This window comes from Merops nubicus, unplaced genomic scaffold, assembly GCF_000691845.1.
Source record: "Merops nubicus isolate BGI_N331 unplaced genomic scaffold, ASM69184v1 scaffold25462, whole genome shotgun sequence".
NCBI classification, from domain to species: domain Eukaryota; kingdom Metazoa; phylum Chordata; class Aves; order Coraciiformes; family Meropidae; genus Merops; species Merops nubicus.
In genome coordinates, this window is record NW_008595996.1 from 1 (window position 1) to 6,220 (window position 6,220).

A 6,220-nucleotide genomic window follows, 5' to 3' on the forward strand; every position below is an offset into this window, starting at 1 on the left:
TATGTAGTAAGTATAAAATATAAAATATAAAATGAATATATAATATTCCTATTTTCCTGCTTGTAAAATAAGAGCAATGCCATTGATTTGCAATTGTAAGCAACGTAGAAACAGGTGATTAACAAATCTTGTATATCAGTTTATTCTAAGTAAAAATTGAAGTTATTTACTACACAACTGCTATGGGTTTACTTTATAACTACACACATAACCACAGCAGCTTGTCTGAGCTTGTGGCTGGTCAGATCTTTGCATCCAGAGTATTTTCTTAGAGGAAGTGGAAGAAAACCTGCCCACCACAAGCCTGTGGAACTCTATAGAATTAGCTCCACTCCATAAAAATGACAAGAATGTCCTTCAGTGCAGCTCAGGGCCTCATGGAGAAGCTGGCAGCATGTGGCAGGATGATGTGACACGTCCCCTCTCCCTGCTCCTCGCTGCCACACGATGAGTTAATATTTGATCAGACAGGGCTGTATCTATGGCACCTGTTCACCAGGGAGACCAGGCCAACAACTGATGTAATCTGCCTTATTATACCCTTAATGAGAGAGGAGAAGTGCTACTTTTTCAGCTTCCCACGTCTGCTTTTCATTTCCTCTCCTACACATTCCTGAGGGGTCACGTTCAGTGCTTTGCAAGAGCAAATAAACAACTACAAAAGTTCTCTCTGATTCTCTGCAATTTGCCTGAAAAAGAGAAGAAAAAGGTAAAAAATTTCCTACTGTATTCCTTCTGGAAAGAAATCCACTTCTTGCTACTGGTTATTTAGATGCTTGAGATGGGGAGATTTCTTTGACTACAATAAATCAGGACAAAACACACCAAAAAATACACTGGTACTAAAGCTCCACAGAAGAGCTCCTGTTTTTCATAGGGGTGAACCAAGTGCTTGGTCATAGTCTCTAGATCATCTTCCTAAATATCCTCAGACAATCTCAGGCTTTGACTAGCAGGACCTACTCCATTTTTTAGGTCTGTTTTCTGAAAATAAAAAAAAAGAAGTGGCTGTAAGTGAAACCTTGCAGGGCTCCAAAGCATCTGGGCAGAATCTGAGTTATTCTCTCTGCAGAGTTATTTGGAGCTGTGATCCTCAGGGTGCAGTGCCTGCCTCTAGCTGTGCTTCTGGCTGGCACCACTAGCAGCTGCAGTCCTCTTGGGAAGCAGAATATGAGTTTTATTTCAGAGGTATCTGGTTGTGTTCAGAAGAAATCACTCAGCCATGGTGATTTCTGGATTTTTTTGGATTTGGCCTTCATGGCTTCTGTAGCCTTCCTCTTAAGAGACCCCCAACTTCAAAGGGAATCCCTCCAACTCCCTCATAGCTGCAGGTGATCACAGCATTTCAGATATTGCCTTTTCTTAGCCAATGTACCTGTGGCTGGAATGGGAATATATAATCTAGGGAAGGTTTTATTGAATTTCCATTTCAGGTTTTCCCCTCCCGTTTTAGAGAGGTCCCAGCCTTCCCCAAAGTAAGATTTGCCTTTGGACACAGGAGGAGGGGAGCTGCAGGGTGTTTTTCTTGGAATGCCAGAACTTCTTCTCTCTCCTCTGTGCTTTTATTGGGAAAAGGGAGGGCTGAGAACAAGACAGGGTGGATGTTTCACTGCCCTGGGCTAGGTCCTTCCCTCAGGGAAGGGCAATGCTAAAATGCCCAGATGGTATTAGCTCTGAAAGGGGATGGCTGACAGTTCCAAATTGCTGACCAAGGGTGGTCAAAAAAATCTGGGAAAAAGCTGTAGCTGGTGTCTGTGGAAACAAGAGCCAATGATCCTTTCTTTTGTGGACATGCCTGTTTTGCTACCAAGAGTCTCCTTTGACTTCTGTGGAGGAATCCTTCCATCAGAACTTGTGCAGAGGCTGCAATGCATCCTCCATGCCACGACAACAGGAGGTGGATCTCAACAGAACTATGAAACAATACATCCTGAGAGTTCCCTTGGGCATCAGCCTTGGAGCATCACAGCCAGCGTGGGGATTCCCAGATCCAGTTTGGAAAGTGGCACCCAGAAACCATCCTTGCCATGGGATTCGTGTCATTCCATTCCAAGCCCTCGGGATTCGGTTGGGGCTTTGATCACCTCTGACCAACAGGTTCCTGGCCAAAATTAGGCTGGAAAAAAAAAAGGCTGCTATAATTATGTAGAGGAAATAGGAAGAGGGGAACGTCTCGCTGCCAGCTCCTGTGCCCACAAAGATAATAAAAGCTTTGGCAGAAGGGAGCACTGGGCATGTGCTAGCACTCTCCTCTTTGAACCTCTTCCAGGAATCAGTGCTGAGAAATCACCACTTTGCTGCAAGCCTGAGAGGTCCATCCTAGGGAAAGCCCACGGTGAGTTCCCCCACTCTAAAAGCTCTGTGATAAGAATCAGAAAAAGGTTTTAATTAGTGCTCTTTAAACTGCTCTACAAGGGCCTTCTCCCCTGCCCAGGCCCTTTGACATGCTTATTGACCACGGTGTAAATCAGCCTCTGTGGAGCTGAGGTGACAAATGAAGCCTGCCACAATCCTGCATGACACAGAACATGTTTTCTTAGGGGAGGCAGGAGCTGACAGAGCATCAAATGATCGTGTTCCATCTATAACTTTCACTCTGTCAAGCCTTCTGTCCTCTGCATGCCAATTATCATAAATATAGCTGAGTGCATGCAGGCAGAGGGACACGAAGGCAGCTCTCTAACAGATGTAAAACTGAGAGATTCAGACGTTTGTAAATCTTTTGGCTGTTGACACAAAAGCCACGTTCTGTCCCCTTTGCTTTGAAGGCAATGAGAAATGAATAAATCTTTACAAATCAACACTGAAATAGAAATAAGAACATCCAGCAAGCCTCGCTGGGTGAAATATCTTTCCCATTGCTGAGTTGAGGGGAGGCAGCAGGGATTTATCCTCCCACAGGTATCAACACCTCAAGCAACACAACAAGCACGCTGTTTGCTAGAAAGAATCAAAAACCACACACACACACACTCCCCCTTGCATGTTTTGGAAGGGCTTTCTTCTGACACTGTGAAGGAAGAGGATGGTTGAAGAAAAAAATTATAGCTCCAGGGAATTAGTTTTTGAGATTGTTGTTAGTGTGTCTTTCAAAAGAACACGGGGTGCTTCTTGCTTGGCTGTGAGTGCTAAAAGGAAGCTTGCATGTTATTTCTTTTATATGCTGTGCAGACCCTCCAAATATTACAATATATTTAATTTAGATTTATATGAATTTTTATATCAAATAAACATCACTAGAACTAATGGGTGGGTGGAATGATTTCCTCCTCTCCACACTCTTACCTCAAGCTGCAAACGGGGTACCTCTTCTCTTCATGATGATTGATTCCATCCCAGACCACCACTAATCTGAGCATCAGCCTGAGCCTGGCACGTGCCTTTCAGGATCCAGGCTGGTCTCGCACGTCCTCAGGCTGTCACCTCCTTCAGAATGTGAAGTTCCTTAGGAAAATGATGTCTGGATGAAGAGGGAGAACTGCAGTGGGCAGCACGTTGCTACTTCAGGCACAGAGCAGAGGGAGAGGAGGATTTCCTGGAGAGGAAGACTGCTGCAGGCTCCTGAAGGTCCAAGTGCAGGCATGGCCCATCACTGTCCTCAGCACAAGGGATGGAGATACAGGCAGACATGCAGATGCTTGTGATTTCAAACCATCAGGAGTCTTCCTTCCTGCCAGGTGCCACCTTTGCTGGGTTTAACGGGTGCTCTGGGACCCATGGCCTGTGTTTTGCAGCCAATCCTAGGATGGTTTGGCTTGGAAAGGACCTTTAAAGGTCATCACAGGCAGTGATGCTTCCCACTAGACCAGGTTGCTCAAAGCACCATCCAGCCTGCCTTGACCACCTCCAGGGATGGGGCACCCACCACCTCTCCAGGAAACCTGTTCCAGCCTCTCACTACCCTCACAGTAAAGAATTCCTTCCTTGTATCTAACCTGAATCTACCTCCTTTCAGTTTAAAACTTGTCCTCTCACTACATCCCCTGACAAAAAGTCCCTCCCCAGCTTTCCTGCAGGCCCCCTTTAAATACTAGAAGGTTGCAATAAGGTCTCCCTGGAGCCTTCTCTTCCCCACCCCAACTCTCTCAGCTTTGTGTAGTTAGTGCAGACCACTTAAGATTTGTAAAGCATGCAAGGGAGGAAGAGAATTCTCAAAAAGTCGTACAGCTTTATGATTTCAGTCCTAAAAAAAGGGATGGCTTTAATACAATCGCTTTTCTGGGAGCCTGGGATGGGGATATTGTTCTCAGGAGTGCTGTTCCATAGGAAAAAAGTGTATTTCATCAAGGAAGTCACCACTATGAAAAGAATAAAAGCTGCAATTCTGAGCTGAACACGTACATCTGTCAGAGAAACAGGCTACGAGATCACTTGTTTCAAAATATATATTGGATTATGGCAGTATATTCTATTTTTATTTTGTGTATGGATAGAATTTGGGGTGTTTTTTTTTGATTTTAAAGTGAACTTGCTTCATTCCTATCCCAGAAGAAAAATTGCTGGTGACTAGAAGATGTCAGAATAGAGACAGACACTTGGGAAAACACAGAACTGTCAGGCTGCTTTATGTTTTAGGGGATGAGAGAAGAAGGTGTTGGGGTGAAGTTGTTAGTAGCAGTCTCACCATAAAGAGAGCAAGGGCACCACCTGCTGATTTAGAAACGTATTTATTTGGGTCAAGAAATTACTCTTCAAGTACTGCATTCAAAAACAAGTCAGGCCTACTAAACAAGCTGTACTTCTTCAGGGAAGCTTTCTCCTGAAATTGAAGCTTACAAAGGATGTGTTGGCAGTTGCCTGCTCACACCATGAAGTGGCCTGAAGCAACAGTCCTGGCCAGAAATGACTGAATATGGGATATTTGTAGAGTTTTGAAAGCAATCAAGAGCTTCACGCTTCTGTTCTGCTCTAGTACATGGACTCTTCCTCACCCAGGGCATCCAAATCTAACATTCACAACGTTTTCAGTAGATTTAATGGGTATTTGATAACCATTAAGTTAGTTAAGTCAGTTTACTCATTGACTTAATTAGGAATAGCATTTTCAGCATGAGGATGGTTTAGATCCTTTGAGGAGCTGGAGGTTATGGAATAAATAATTGCTGCTACCAGGTAAGGAAGACAAACTAGAGTTCAAACTGGTTTTTCAAAGGACCTTGTTTCCAAAATGCTCCTAGCTGAGAGAACCTGGGTTAGGACACCCCCAGCTTCACCAGCAAAAGGCATCGTTGACTTAGGCACAAGTTTGTCTTAAAAATACATGCAGGACTTCAGAAATTCAGCTGTTCTGGCAGCTCTGAGACAATTTGAACCAAGCAAACGAAACCCCCAGCTATAGAGTGCAATTAAAAAGTCTGAGCAGCAGCTTGGATCCTCTGAGTTAGAGAAGGCTGAAATTCTGCTCAGTTCTTAGATGCCACAAGAAATCACCCTACAGCCTCCTCCTCTTCTGAATATCAAGTGGCACACTGAGGATAGACATGAAGAGACATAACCAGGCTCTGGGATTTTATTGGCTGGGACTTCTGGGAGGACTGGCCATTTATAAATAAAATATCCACATTTCCATGAAAATGAAGAACCAGCACTAAAGAAAATGGCCATCCAGAGGCCCTCAGCTTCCTTCACCTTGCTCACCCACAAGGAAAATCATGAGATATTTTCATTTCTAGCCTGTATGATTCAGCTTTGAATCGTGCATGAAAAAAAATCCAAGGGAAAAGTGAAAAATGTATAAAAATTGATTGCTTCCCATGAAGTCAAGCAGATTTTTGTAACACAGAGTTCACATCCCTCAAGCATCAGATGTGCAACCCGTGTCCTGTCCATCAGTACCGGTTCTGACAAGGTAACAACAGAGGGGTCAATCCTGGGTCCTCTTTTCCCCCTTTGGAAGATGCTTTGTACATCTGAAAGATGTGCAAAACCCAAATAATCTAGGATTGCATCAAGCTTGTGCATTTATTGGTGGCTTATTAAAAAATTAATCCACTGCCGTAAGTTAACGCTCGCAACAAATCAGTAAAAACTTGTTCCTTTCCTTCTGTTTTTCTTATTTTTTTTACACAAATAGTTTTATTACAAACTTGAACTCTTGAGAAATACACACGTAAGAAATTACACAAAGGCCTTGGCATTTGCAATAAAAAAATCTTTTGGTATTGCATGGTAATAGTCTAGAAAACACTTTTGGACACAGTTGTGCTCAGACAATGGTATC